Source organism: Oncorhynchus gorbuscha, linkage group LG24, assembly GCF_021184085.1.
Source record: "Oncorhynchus gorbuscha isolate QuinsamMale2020 ecotype Even-year linkage group LG24, OgorEven_v1.0, whole genome shotgun sequence".
In the NCBI taxonomy this organism is placed as follows: Eukaryota; Metazoa; Chordata; class Actinopteri; order Salmoniformes; family Salmonidae; genus Oncorhynchus; species Oncorhynchus gorbuscha.
Genome location: NC_060196.1, coordinates 28,483,221 through 28,499,020, shown reverse-complemented (window position 1 = coordinate 28,499,020; position 15,800 = coordinate 28,483,221). Strand labels below are relative to the sequence as shown.

Below are 15,800 nucleotides of genomic sequence, written 5' to 3'. Positions count from 1 at the left end.
CACAATAAGTTGATGTTCTGAAAATTGTGTGTATATATATATATATATATGTGGACACCCCTTCAAATTAGTGGATTTGGTTATTTAAGCCACACCAGTGTATACAATCAAGCACACAGCCATGCAATCTCCACAGACAAACACTGGCAGAAGAATGGCCTTACTGAAGAGCTCAGTGACTTTCAATGGGGCACCGTTATAGGATGCCACCTTTCCAACAAGTCAGTTAATCAAATTTCTGCCCTGTTAGAGCTCCCCCGGTCAACTGTAAGTACTGTTATTGTGAAGTGGAAACGTCTAGGAGCAACAACAGCTCAGCCACAAAGTGGTAGGCCACACAAGCTGACAGAATGGTACCGCCGAGTGCTGAATCGGGTAGTGCGTAAAGATCGTCTGTCCTCGGTCGCAACACTCAATTCCGAGTTCCAAATTGCCCCTGGAAGCAACGTCAGAACAAGAACTGTTTGTCGGGAGCTTCATGAAATGGGTTTCCATGGCTGAGCAGTCACACACAAGCCTAAGATCACCATGCACAATGCCAAGCGTCGGCTGGAGTGGTGTAAAGCTTGCCACCATTGGACTCTGGAGCAGTGGAAAGGCATTCTCTGGAGTAATGAATCACGCTTCACCATCTAGCAGTCTGACGGATGTATCTGGGTTTGGCGGATGCCAGGAGAACGCTACCTGCCCCAATGCATAATGCAAGGAGGAATAATGATCTGGGGCTGTTTTTCATGGTTCGGGCTAGGCCCCTTAGTTCCAGTGAAGGTAAATCTTACCGCTACAGCATACAATGACATGCGAAACGATTCCAACTTTGTGGCAACAGTTTGGGAAGGCCTTTTTCTGTTTCAGCATGACAATGCCCCTATGCACAAAGAAAGGTCCATACAGAAATGGTTTGTCGAGATCGGTGTGGAAGAACTTGACTGGCCTACACAGAGCCCTGACATCAACCTCATTGAACACCTTTGAGATTAATTGAAACGCCAAGTGCGAGCCAGGCCTAATCGCCCAACATCAGTGCCTTGACCTCACTAATGCTCTTGGACAAGTCCCCGCAGCAATGTTCCAACAAATAGTGGAAAGCCTTCCCAGAAGAGTGGTGGTTGTTATTGCAGCAAAGGGGGGAACAACTCCATATTAATGCCCATGATTTTGGAATGAGATGTTCGATGAGCAGGTGTTCACATACTGTTGGTCAGTTGGTGTAACAATAAACAACTGGTACCTGAGGCTCAGCCATGGACAAAATAAATGGTTAAAATCATGATTGAACTTGATTCATTGAATGAAATCATATAATTATAAGCGACGAGGACAAAAGTAATACTTCAACCAATTCTGCTGATTTCACAGTGACAAGTGGCCCTAAATGAACTTTCTACGCCTCCTCTTTAAAAAAGTGCAATAAGTTGAGTTGTTGTGATGCTCATAAATATTCATATCATTACATAAATAACATGAAACTCTGCTTCTCTCCATCTCTCTGGTTCTCAGGTCTACCAGAAGTCTCGGCGGTGGTAGGCGTTTGGGTCATAAGTACTTGGTCACCACCATCTTGTTGGCAAACTTCCTGCCTGTCAGCGCCTGCATGGCCTTCTGGGAGTCAAACAGGGTCATGAACTCCACAAAGATCTGAAGGAGGGAGAGAGAGGGAAAGAAAGGATAGGAAAGTGGGTGTATGGCCATTCTGTATGGAACCAGACAACCATGTTAAATGTAATTCTACAGCAAAAAACTATGATTCATGTTTACACACACAAAGGGATTTATTTATTATTGCATTGGAAACTATTACCAAAAAACCTAGGCAAGAGTGATAAGTTATGACTTGCTATGCTTGTTTGATGGGAGGCGAAAGACACATTTCCCCAAGGAGATTCAATAATTTCAACTGAACTGAACGAATTCACTTTGAAACAACAACCCAAACTCTCCTCAAAACACTGCAACAAACACCCTATGCCCTATCCTATCCCATCCTAATACCCAGGTACCCCTATTCCACTCCCCGTCCTCACCTTCCCAGTGCCTGGGACTTCCAGGCCATCCACAGGTCGGGGGATCTCGATGCTCTTCACCTGGCCGTACTTGCTGCACTCACCCTCGTCATCCAGCAGCTCCTCCACAACCGCCATGTTCATCAGGCAGAGCACCTCAGAGGGCAGGCCACCCAACAAGGCCATGGAGGTGGGCATCAGTCCTGGCACTTGGAGGGTCACCGGGGTCTGGTTCATACCTGTCTCGTGAGGGGAGGGGTTTTGGTTATTGGGAAGGTTGAAAGAACATGAGATACTTTTAGAAAACGTTTTAGAATGTTTATGGTGTAAAAATGAAGTAAATTAAAGAAAAAAAAGAAAAAAAGAAAAATGAAACCGTTATTATTCATTTGCCAACTTGTTTTTGTAATAATACTGTCTACTTTGCAGTGGTGCATACGGTTAGTTAATTCCTTAATCAGCTCTGGATTGTCCTGATTAAGTTATGAAACCGAGCTTGATGTTTTAGGTCAGTGGAGGTGGATCGAAGAAGGCTTGTGTTCAGTAAGGCACAAAACAGGAGAGAACAACTGAAACAGAGGGGATAGTTAGGTCCTAACTTACCCCAAAATATCACTCCTTTTTCCCCTCATCTCTGTCTTATATTGAACAGCATCCATTTGTAAAGTGTGCCTCTCTCTGTAGTCTATCATCTCACCAGAGCTACGTTCTTGGCCCCAACACTGGCTCTCTGGACCAGGAGCTTCTTGTCGTCCCCCCCCCCCCCCCCCCCCCACACACAGGACTTCCCGAACTCAAAGTTAGATAGCAGTCTTTTTACAGAGTCATACATTGATGAAAGAGCATATATGTTTCTTTCACTCGCCCCATGCATGCCTACAGTCCTACAAGTATTTCCATGTCAATAATAGCCATGAATGATAGCAGCCACCGCTGTCTGTTTAAAGAATGAGGTGGCTGCCAACGTGAGGCAAATTGTTTGGCCTGCTGTTAATCCAGCCAGCCAAATACATTGCTGTTCGACAGATAGGTCTAGTGTCATCATTTAACAATAAAATAGTGAACATGGTACATTTCTAGTCATTATGTCAGAAAGACAGGATGAAACACAACTCCAGAAATGTAAAACCCCTGGGCACTCCCAAACCATATGAAAATTTGCCAGGAGCCCCCGGAGTGCACAAAGAGCAATTTGGGGTTTGTCTAGCTTTCATCTGAAATAGTTTGCATGGTGTACAGTAAGTTCTATGGGCAAAATTGTAATGTATAATTTGATGGTTGGGGTTTCTTGATTAAATTTATATGTTGAACCAAACTCTAGTCCAATTAGTCACAGTACTACATACGGAAAGGTCTTTCTTCCATGATGCTAGGGAAGGGATTGGTTTGTGAGTCATTTTAAGTAGCAGATAATGTCATTTAGAGACCAGTCCCTGTGTACAAATATGAATAAATAATTTGTGAATAAGGTGGACAGACCATTCTTGCCTCCCAAGGGAACATATGCACGCATAGCAGAACGGTGTTGCAAGTAAACGAAGAAGGAAGTATCAGGTAAGTAATTGCTTCTGGAGGTCTTGAAATGCACACAGATAGTAGCCTTCAGTGATATTTGATATAGTAGGAATCCCTCTTTCAGACCATAGATGAAAAGACGACCACCCAGGTGGAGAGCATGGTTGTCAAATAAAGGATTGTGAGGTTGGTTTTGGTATGTTTAATAAAGGAAGGTGAGGATCGTGAGGTTGGTTTTGGTATGTTTAATAAAGGAAGGTGAGGATCGTGAGGTTGGTTTTGGTATGTTTATTAAAGGATGGTGAGGATGGTGAGGTTGGTTTTGGTATGTTTAATAAAGGAAGGTGAGGATTGTGAGGTTGGTTTTGGTATGTTTAATAAAGGAAGGTGAGGATTGTGAGGTTGGTTTTGGTATGTTTATTAAAGGATGGTGAGGATGGTGAGGTTGGTTTTGGTATGTTTACCAACCAGGCGCCAGACTGAAATAAGTTGTGAGATGATAGGGCCAAATTTTAGTTTGCAATGTTTGAGCGGGATTACAGAATTGATTATGTCTTGGAGTCTGTGAGGGGCAACTTGTTTTTCCTCCAGGGGGCGCCAAGATACAGCTGTAGCAGGATTTAACCATGAGTACAGAGGGCGTAAAATCAAAGCCAAAAAATACAATTAGACATTTGGGAGATTTAGGCAACCGGCACATTTTTCACGCTGAAGTGTAGAAAACATAATACGAGGGTGTTCAGAGGGGTTAAATGCGGAAGACACATTTCAGTTGAATGCATTCAGGTGTACAACTGGCTAGCCTTTACTCTTACAAATGAATTTAGCAAGTAAAGAATGTAGCCTGTCCCAGTATCCTGCTGGTGGTGAAAGAGGGATCATGGAAGTATAAAAGTTCATTCTTGGCAATATTGACATTTTAATTATTGAAGGAGTTTGGGATTTGCTGCCATCTTTCCACTCAAAATGTGCTTCCTCTTCTCACCTCCTTTCCTACAACAGCACTGATCTGCACAAAGGCTGCATAGGAGAAAGAAATATGGAAGAAGACTATAGTGAGATTTGCTTTCACTTGGCCAGGTAGATCAGATCAGTGCAGACGGAAGAAGAAACACAGGGTAGCCACTTTGGACTATTGACATGCAGCCCAAGAGTCTATGACCTTATGTTAACCTCAATTCTATAACAAGACTGCGTACAGCAATACAGGTACAATATCTGACACTGACTTGGTCATTCAAATTGACGTCCACATATTCACAAAAGGCGTAGCCCTTGGAGAGGCCCGTGGCGCTGTCTATGGCCAGGTTGAAGGCCTTCAGAGGGCCAAAGGAGATCAATAGCTCTTTTACCTAGGGGACGAAGGCAGGGTGTGAAGACAGGAAAACGGATTGCTCTATCAGTAGCAGTAGTCTTTAACTGTATTTTAGGCCTTATGTACAACTCAGTAGTGTGGAACGGGTAGCAGTTCTCTGTTACCTACCTCTGTGATACCGAAAGGTATGTTGCCTACGTAGAGCCTCCTGGCCTGCCTGGTCATTTGGCTGCCCACCACAGGTACAGAAGTGTGGGTGGAGGCCAGCCCCTCTGGAGTTACCATGGTGGGCAGTAGGGCCGTGGCTGGGATCTGGCCAGCAGCTGAGAAAGGAACATGGACTCAAGTTAGATATGACTCCCAATGGAGAAGAAATACTGAACACCTGCTCTTTCCATGGCGTAGACTGATCAGGTGAATCCAGGGTGAAAGCTATGATCCCTTATGGATGTCACTTGTTAAATCCATTTCAATCAGTGTTAATAAAGGGGAGGAGACAGGTTAAAGAATGATTTTTAAGCCTTGAGGCATGGATTGTGTATGTGTGCCATTTAGAGGGTGAATGGGCAAGACAAAAGATTTAAGTGCCTTTGAACGAGGTATGGTAGTAGGTGCCAGGCGCACTGGTTTGTGTCAAGAACTGCAAAGCTGGTGGGTTTTCACGCTCAACAGGTTCCCATGTGTATCAAGAATGGTCCACCTTCCAAAGGACATCCAGCCAACTTGACACAACTGTGGGCAAGGGCACAACTTGTGACAAAACTGCACATTTTAGAGTGTATTTTTATTGGCCCCAGTACAAGGTGCAACTGTGTAATGATCATGCTGTTTAATCAGCTTCTTGATATGTCACACCTGTCAGGTGGATGGATTATCTTGGAAAAGTTGAAATGCTCACTAACAGGGATGGAAACAAATTTGTGCACAACATTTTAGAGCAATGCGCTTTTGGTGCGTATGTGTCAAGTGTCAGTTGTGCAGAGATGAGGACGGAGTGAGGCGCAGGACACAGAACTGACTAAAACAACGTACTTTACTCGAAAAAATAAATCAGCCAAAATAAATCCACGCAGGGAATAACAAACCCTAACACAAAAGACTAACACAAGACCAGGAACAATCACGCACGAAACATAATGAGAACCAGTGGGTTCAATAGGGAAATAATAATAACGTAATGGGAACCAGTGGGTTCAATAGGGAAATAATAATAACATAATGAGAACCAGTGGGTTCAATAGGGAAATAATAATAACGTAATGGGAACCAGTGGGTTCAATAGGGAAATAATAATAACGTAATGAGAACCAGTGGGTTCAATAGGGAAATAATAATAACGTAATGGGAACCAGTGGGTTCAATAGGGAAATAATAATAACATAATGAGAACCAGTGGGTTCAATAGGGAAATAATAATAACGTAATGGGAACCAGTGGGTTCAATAGGAAATAATAATAACATAATGAGAACCAGTGGGTTCAATAGGGAAATAATAATAACGTAATGGGAACCAGTGGGTTCAATAGGGAAATAATAATAACATAATGAGAACCAGTGGGTTCAATAGGGAAATAATAATAACGTAATGGGAACCAGTGGGTTCAATAGGGAAATAATAATAACATAATGAGAACCAGTGGGTTCAATAGGGAAATAATAATAACGTAATGGGAACCAGGTCTTTACAATCAAGACATAACAAATGGTGGATAGTTGGCAGCTAGAAAGCCGGTGACGACGACCGCCGAACGCCGCCCGAACAAGGAGAGGCATCAACTTCGGCAGAAGTCGTGACAGTATGGAACATTTCTGGAATCTTTTATTTCATGGGACCAACACTTCACATGTTGCATTTATATTTTTGTTCAATATAGGTCAATGATAATTCAATAATTAATATTGTGTTGCATCTTTGACCAATAGCCTAACAAATTCTTACAAATAAAGTACAAAATACTTTTTATTAAATATCCTCTATATCAAATTTCAGCCGGACCACACAGCCAGCCCGGTCCCCTGCACCCCCAACCCTCACCAGTCTAATCAATAACTCAACTCTCTCCCCAACACAACCTCCTTCCCATCTTTTATTTCTCAAGGGAAAGGTTTGGAAATTAAACATTTAATAAAAACACACATACACCTCCTACACATTCACACAGAAACAGGACATCCTCCATATCATTCATATCATAGGCCTAATAGTACTGTAGAGCTATTTTTACACAATATACACACAATATAGCTGGGTCACCTCGTCCTGCCCCTAGGTGTCCATGGCCCTGCAGCACCTCAACCCAACACACCCAACATTCATTACTGGTTTCAGGTGTGTTAGGCCAAGGCCAGAGTGACAACCAACAGTACGGCAGACCCCAAGGGCCAGGACTGAGCAGACCAGCAGCTAGGGATTGCCGAAATAGGTTTTCAATACACTCCTTTTGTTGTACAGTATTCCATAAGGAATCCAGACCTTATGAAAGTTGCACAGTATACCCTTAATCTTGAAATAAATCACATCTAGTAATGCAGAACTTCCAATGTGACATTATCGAAGGATAACCAACCTTCCAATTAATGGCAATGCATGTCTTAGCCTCTATAAATGCTAGGTTACAGTTTTGTCTGATAACCGTCTCCAGTATCAACATTTATAAGCAAACAAATACAGAAAGAATCGGTAGACATGCGGAGATAAAATAACATACTCTTTGACAGAATTCAGCCAGCCTTCACAAGACCATGAATTATGCAAATATGCCCCCGTTTGTGATTTACACCTCCAGCAGAATAATAACATTTCTGAGTGCATGATATTCCATTTAACTGGCAAATAATATGTTATATGGATGATCATAAACTGCAACAATTTATGTCTGAGATGATATGAACATGACTGGGCATTCAAACACATCTGTATCCATTCATCATCATCAATAGTGTCTCCCAGGTCTTCCTCAAATGTTTTGTTTGACCTGTTGTTTTGGATCATCGGGAAAAACCATTGATACCGTTTGGAAATGTTTGTCAGACTGCCTTAAAATAGTTTCAATCTTTGAAGCTTTAAGCTTCTTACTTGTCCAGTGTTTGCTGCACAGAGAGAATAAAGTGTTGCATCTGCAAAACTTCTCCTCAGCACTGTCACAGACTGGTCTTCCCTGGCTGCCTGACCATGACCCCTGTCACCATCTGATCCTGCTCAGATGAAGCATGACAAAGAATTACCTTGGTGTACATTTATACATTATATTATCCAAGAATAGAATCAATGGTTCAATAATTGAAATGACCACGATTCCCAGATTCTATCCATTCACTGATTGCAAAATTCACCTCCGCTCAGTAGACTGGTCTTCCCTGGCTGCCTGACCCTGCTGGGATATGATGAGCATAGTGTTGTGTACGGACTGTACACCATGGCAGTGTAGCCTGTAGAGCTGCTTATAATGTGTCACCGTGAAAAGTAGGGAATTAACTAGAGAAACTAACAGTTGAATAACGTTACATTGCTTTACTGACTAATAAAAACTCACATTACACTGAAGAAATGTCAGAATATATTGGCCTTCAATCGTTTGGCTGCTGGTTTAATCATTTGATTCAGGTCTAGTGTGATTGAGGCAAAAATAATAGCAAAGGTTAGTGAGCTAGCTAGCTAACGTTACCTAACTTTTGGCTAGCTCTAGCTAATGATACAATGGTTAAAATTTACTTCTGTTAAAACGGGACAAAACAAAGGCCACAAAACATTTCCATACACACAAAAGCTGTTAGATACTGCTACCTGGCAGATAGCTAGAGGCTAGCTAGAGCTGAACTGGCTATGGTAGGTACACTAAATGACCAAAAGCATGTGGACACCTGCTCATCGAATATCTCATTCCAAAATCATGGGCATTAATATGGAGTTGGTCTGCCCTTTGCTGCTATAACAGCCTCCACTCTTCTGGGTAGGCTTTCCACTAGGTGTTGGAACATTGCTGCGGGGACTTGCTTCCTTTCAGCCACAACAGCATTAGTGAAGTCGATCACTGATGTTGTGCTATTAGGCCTGGCTCGCAGTCCAATTCATCCCAAAGGTGTTCAATGGGGTCGAGGTCAGGGCTCTGCCACAAAGTTGGAAGCACCGAATCCGCTAGAATGTCATTGTATATTGTAGCCTTAAGATGTCCCTTCACTGGAACTAAGAGACCTAGCTCAAACTATGATAAACAGCCCCAGATCATTATTTCTCCACCACCAAACAGTTCTGCTCCAGAGTCCAATGGTGGCAAGCTTTACACCACACCAGCCGACGCTTGGCATTGCGCATGGTGATTTTAGCGGATCCTCAGCCATTTCGTGAAGGAACAGTTATTGTGCTGCAGAGGCAGTTTGGAATTCGGTAATGAGTGATGCAACCCAGGACAGATGAGTATTACGCTTTTCAGCACTCTCGGAGGTCCCGTTCTATGAGCTTGTGTGGCCTACCACTTCGTGAATGAGCTGTTGTTGCTCCTAGACGTTAGTTGACCGAGGCAGCTAGTGCACTGAGCTCTTCAATAAGGCCATTCTACAGTCAGTTTTTGTCTATGGAGGTTGCATGGCCATGTGCTCGATTTTATACACCTGTCATCAAAGGATGTGGCTGAAATAGCCAAATCTACTAATTTGAAGGGGCGTCGACATACTTTTTTATATACAGTGCATTCGGAAAGTATTCAAACCCCTTGACTTTTTCCACATTTTGTTATGTTACAGCCTAGTTCTAAAATGTATCAAATATTGTGTTTTCCTAATTAATCTACACACAATACCCCATAATGACAAAGTGAAAACAGGTTTTTAGCTATTTCTGCAAATGTATAAGAAAAAATATATATATACCCCTTATTTACATAAGTATTCAGACCCTTTGCTATGAGTCTCGAATTTGAGCTCAGGTGCATCCTGTTTCCATTGATCATCCTTGAGATGTTTTACAACTTAATTGGAGTCCACCTGTGGTAAATTATATTGATTGGACATGATATGGAAAGGCACACACCTGTCTAAATAAGGTCCCACAGTTGACAGTGCATGTCAGAAAAAAAACAAGCTATGAGGTCGAAGGAATTGTCCGTAGAGCTCCATGACAGGATTGTGTCAAGGCACAGATCTGGGGAAGGGTACCAAAACATTTCAGCAGCATTGAAGGTCCCCAAGAACACAGTGGCCTCCATCATTCTTAAATGGAAGAAGTTTGGAACCACCAAGACTCTTCCTAGAGCTGGCCGCCCATCCAAACTGAGCAATCGGCGGAGAAGGGCCTTGGTCAGGGAGGTGACCAGGAACCCGATGATCGCTCTGACAGAGCTCCAGAGATCCTCTGTGGAGATGGGAGAACCTTCCAGAAGGACAACCATCTCTGCAGCACTCCACCAATTAGGCTTTTATGGTAGAGTGGCCAGATGGAAGCCACTCCTGGGTAAAAGGCACATGACAGCCTGTTTGGAATTTGCCAAAAGGCACCTAAAGGACTCTCAGACCATGAGAAACAAGATTGTCTGGTCTGATGAAATTAAGAGTAAACTCATTTACCTGAATGCCAAGCGTCACGTCTGGCGGAGACCAGGCACCGCTCATCGCCTGTCCAATACCATCCCTACGGTGAAGCATGGTGGTGGCAGCATCATGCTCGGGGAGGTTTTTCAGTGGCAGGGACTGGGAGGCTAGTCAGGGCCGAGGACACTATGAACGGAGCAAAGTACAGAGAGATGCTTGATGAAAACCTGTTCCATAGCACTCAAGACCTCAGATTAGGACGAAGGTTCACTTTCCAACATGACATAGACCCTAAGCACACAGCTAAGACAGCACAGGCATGATTTCAGGACAAGTCTCTTAATGTCCTTGAGTGGCCCAGCCAGAGCCCGGACTTGAACCCGATCGAACATCTCTGGAGAGGCCTGAAAATAGCTGTGCAGCGACACTCCCCATCCAACCTGACAGAGCTTGAGAATATCTAAGGAGATGAATGGGAGAAACTCCCCAAATACAGGTGTGCCAAGCTTGTAGCATCATACCCAAGAAGACTCATGGCTCTAATTGCTGACAAAGGTGCTTCAACAAAGTACTGTGTAAAGGGTCTGAATACTTATGTAAATGTGATATATATTATTTTGTGTAAATAAAACATCTACCACATCATTGTGATCTCTACAACGCTGTTGGCTGGCCGTCATTGACCTTGCGTAGGCTTAAACACTGGTATACACAGATTTATAAGGCCATATTGGGTAAAATGCCATTTTCTCTCTTCTTTTTTAGTCAGGTCGGTAAATAAATATCAATTACGGTCCCATTTTCATTTTCTTATAATAGTACCAAAAATTAGAACAGGTCATGGTAGAAATGGTTTTAGTTACTGAGCTCCGTGGTCCTGGAATTCTCTCCTGAACATTTTAAAATTTGATGATCTAGTTTCGTTTAATCAATTTGACAATTAACTCGCTACTAGAAGTTCATTTATTTCAGTCGAGAGGGGATGACACATTGGTTAACGTAACATGTCAGTTACACTACTAGCTCGGCATTTGGAATAAAAATAAACCAATTCTGTCAAACAGCAGTTACCTTGCCAGCTAGATCAGCTAGAGTAGCCAGTTTATGTTCTGCTTGCTTTTACAACTCTGGGAAAAGTGCAACACAGACAGCAGCTGCCTCTTGCTGGTCCTATACGCCAGCCTTTCAGAAGCTTTGCCTTCACACAGTCTGTCCGCACGTTCTGTGGTGTCCGTGCGATCCTAAATCCAGCTGGCTGAAACCGGAAAACAGCCTATCCGACCGCTCTGAGGCGGCCACATGGTCCTAAAGCACACCGGAGCCACATTTTGTATCACAGTGCAATTATAAAACTGTTACTTCAGAATGTGGGGGGGGGGGGGTTCATGTCCCTGACCCCAGTGAAAGTTGCGCCCCTGACTGTGGGAAGCATTGGAGTCAACATGGGTCATTATCCCTGTGGAATGCTTTCGACACCTTGTAGAGTCCATGCCCTGGCAAATTGAGGCTGTTCTGAGGGCATGGGGGGTGCAACTCAACATTAGGAAGCTGTTCTTAATGTTTTGTATGACTTTGTATGACTATATATTTATGTACAGCACCAGTCAAAAGTTTGGACACACTTACTCATTCAAGGGTTTTTCTTTATTTGTACTATTTTCTACATTGTAGAATGACAGTGAAGACATGAAAACTATGACATAACACATATGGAATCATGTAGTAACCAAAAAAAGGATTAAAAACATCAAAATATATTTATATTTGAGATTCTTCAAAATAGCCACCCTTAACCTTGATGACAGCTTTGCACACTCTTGGCTTTCTCTCAACCAGCTTCATGAGGTAGTCACCTGGAATGCATTTCAATTAACAGGTGTGCCTTGATCAAAGTTATTTTGTGGCATTTCTTTTCTTCTTAATGTGTTTGAGCCAATCAGTTGTGTTGTGTCAAGAACTTTGAAAGTTTCTTCTAGTGCAGTCGCAAAAAAACATCAAGCGCTATGATCAAACTGGCTCTCATGAGGAACGCCACAGGAAAGGAAGACCCAGAGATACCTCTGCTGCAGAGGAGAAGTTTATTAGAGTTACCAGCATCAGAAATTGCAGCCCAAATAAATGCTTCACAGAGTTCCAGTAACAGACACATGTCAACATCAACTGTTCAGAGGAGACTGTGAATCAAGTCTCGTGGTCAAATTGCTACAAAGAAACCACTACTAAAGGACACTAATAAGAAGAAGAGACCTGCTCGGGCCAAGAAACACAAGCAATGGACATTAGACTGGTGGAAATCTGTCCTTTGGTCTGATGAGTTCAAATTTGGTGACGAACTGTGTCTTTGTGAGATGCAGAGTAGGTGAACGGATGATCTCCACATGTGTGGTTCCCATCGTGAAGAGGAGGTGTGATGGTGCTTTACTGGTGACACTGTTGGTGATTTATTTAGGATTCAAGGCACACTTAAACAGCATGGCTACCACAGCATTCTGCAGCGATACGCTGTCCCATCTGGTTTGCGCTGAGGCAAAGGGTGGCTACTTTGAAGAATATAAAATATATTTTTATTTGTGTAACACTTTTTTGGTTACTACATGATTCCATTAGTGTTGTTTCATAGTTTTGATGTCTTCGCTATTATTCTACAATGTAGAAAATAGAAAAAATAAAGAAAAACCATTGAATGAGTAGGTGTGTCCAAATGTTTGACTTGTACTGTATGTGTATGAAGTGAGAGAGGGACTGAGTTGAATACTTTCATACAATATCACATCAACAGCCTTTGCTTTTGAGCAGACATAATACGGACTGTGATGTGACACTATTATAGTGAGAGCTGACAAGTATTGCCAAACTGACCCTGCATAGCCTTGTACTGCAGGGGGTGATATGCTCGAAGCCTGATGCCGGAACATCCCAGTACTTCCTCACTTTCTTCTTCTCTCTGTGCAGAGCTGGAGGGCGACTGCAGGAGAGAAACAGTACGGGACAGGACAGGAGAGATGGACATGGACATATAGCCTTGCAATGCAGAGACTGTGTGGTCAGAGGACAACGAATAGCACAAAAGTATGGGAATCAAAGGGATATTAAAAATATATACATTTTGGATGGATAGTTATAACACATTCCTCTCAGAACTCTATCTTCCTGGCATCTACATGGTCACATTTCAAAGCAAGCCTCTAAGACAGCTACAGATCCAAGTCATCACCCCTTACCTTGATATTGTATTAAGAAGCAATTCTAACGTTAGTACACACAACCACCAAGTACAGTACTTAACCAACAGATGGTCAGCTGACTCATTATTAGCAGTTATACTTTGAAGGTGTCATGCAAGTCCCTGTCCGCTGTATTGCTGTACCTCACAACAGTCTCTTGGGATTGTTTTTGAGTCTGTGTGCTGAAATGACAGTTAAAACATGGGTATTCCGTTTACTATTGCATAAAGGTGGGGAAAGAAATAGTTGAAACAAGCCAATGGTCCACAAAGCTGACAACTATTCGCACAAAATGGGAATGGATCTCATCTCAAATACTTGAACAGCGGTATCCACCCGCGCCTGTGTTGATGGTCCTTGCTGTCGCTACGGCTTGCCCTGCTCTTCCTCCTTTCCCAGCTCCTCTTCTTCCTCTCTCGGCTGCGACTGCGGGACAGTGTGCGCCGACCGTGCCGATTCTCCTTGTCCCGCTCTAAAAGGGGGAGGGAGGAAGTATAAGCGAGTAGGGCTGAGTCGCTGACAAAGACACAGGATCCCTTAGTCGCAGCAGGAGAGAAAAGGCCTTATGCATACTACCGGAGAATGAAAAGAACTGTCATACGCTGCTACTCCTGTTATAGCTAACGTTAGAGGAGTTAAAAGCAATTCAACATTCACTCCATCAACATGCAGAGAAAGCACGATATGTGGGCATATCTGTAACACTACTCCCTCATTCTACATTGCATACATGTACAGTACCCTTTAGATAAACTATCGGATAGTCCGCGTACTGCAGTTAAAAGCAGTCAAAAAGTAATGGACAGGTCGCAATTAAAAAATGTCACTAGTCAATCCTGCAGATGTAGCTAGCTATTCAGGTATAGCTAGCTGTCAAACAGTACCCTTTTTGTTATACATTGCCAGCAGAGGTGCAAGCAAGCATGTGAGTCTCTTGTCATAATATTGTTTTGGTAAACACCTTATAGGCCTTGTGCAAGCTAGTTAGCAGCAATGCAGTGACAGGGAGCTACCGGTATGATACCTAGTTTAAATAACCGATTGGAGCTACTGTCGATGGTCAAATTAACCGTTACTATAGGATGAATGTGCAACAACACTCACCTTTTTTATTTTCAGTCAACAGTCTCTCGAATTCATCAAAATCCGACATTATGGACCTCGATTTAATGACTTGATCTTGTTAGTTTAGCTACCAAGGCTACAAATAAATATCTGTTTGAATCAAGACTGGACACAAGGAATTAGGATGCCCTCTGTCGGCATGGAATAACGCTAATCTTGTGTGTGTGTTGAGCAGAGGAATTCTGGACAATTGTTCAGAGTAATAAACACAAGCACATTTCTGATCAATTTAATATCTAGGAAGACAGATACCAACTACAAAAACCCATAACTACATTTTGCACAAATTATATTGTTTTATTGTACAGCAGATGGGTTACTGACCTATCAGTAACTGACCTATCAAAACGTGGCAAGAAAATGAAAAAATAAACATAAAAAAATATTCAGGTATTAACAAATGGTTCAACAATGAAAACAAATCAAACATGTACAGGAGGAGTTTCTTTAAACCCACGGCTCAGAACGGTGTGCCTGTCCATGAACTTTCTCTACCATCAAAACAACAATATGTGCTCAAATTATTCACATTTCCTTCTCAAACGGAGGAATGCGGTGTCTGCAATATGTGCTTGTGTCAGTGCTTCTCCCATCCATGAATCATGCAGCAACACCTCAAATCATCATTCTGCTGCGCCATCTGACAGAATGAAAGATAGATAGTATTTGATTCATGGCTATCAAAACATAATCCAATTACCATAAACAGCATGCCCAACCAGTGGATGACTCAGGATGGGAGCCAACACTATTTTCCTATGTAACTGCTGTAATAGGCTACATCACAAAATGTGGCTTTTAGTTAATACTGTGACAGACTACAAACCTTTCTTACACATCTCTTCTAAAAATTAATAACTTAATAATAAATTAATACATTTATAACAAAAAAATAACTCCTCTCAGAGCCCCCAATGCAGTAATCCTGCAATTAGTCACTGTTAGAAAATTATTCAACCACAATCTCCACTTTGGACAATGAACAAGATACTTCAAGAGCTAATGTAGGGGGGGGGGGGCATTCTGAAGCTAGAGCCAAATGGCTGTGACAAAAGCCTTATAGCTTTTGGTAAGTAAATCCCCATGAAGGTCAA

General features: G+C 42.5%; 1 pseudogene; it reads right to left on the bottom strand.

The window, feature by feature from the left end:
• Positions 1-828: 828 nt before the first annotated feature.
• LOC124012202 lies at positions 829-14,811 on the bottom strand (annotated as a pseudogene).
• Positions 14,812-15,800: the final 989 nt, after the last annotated feature.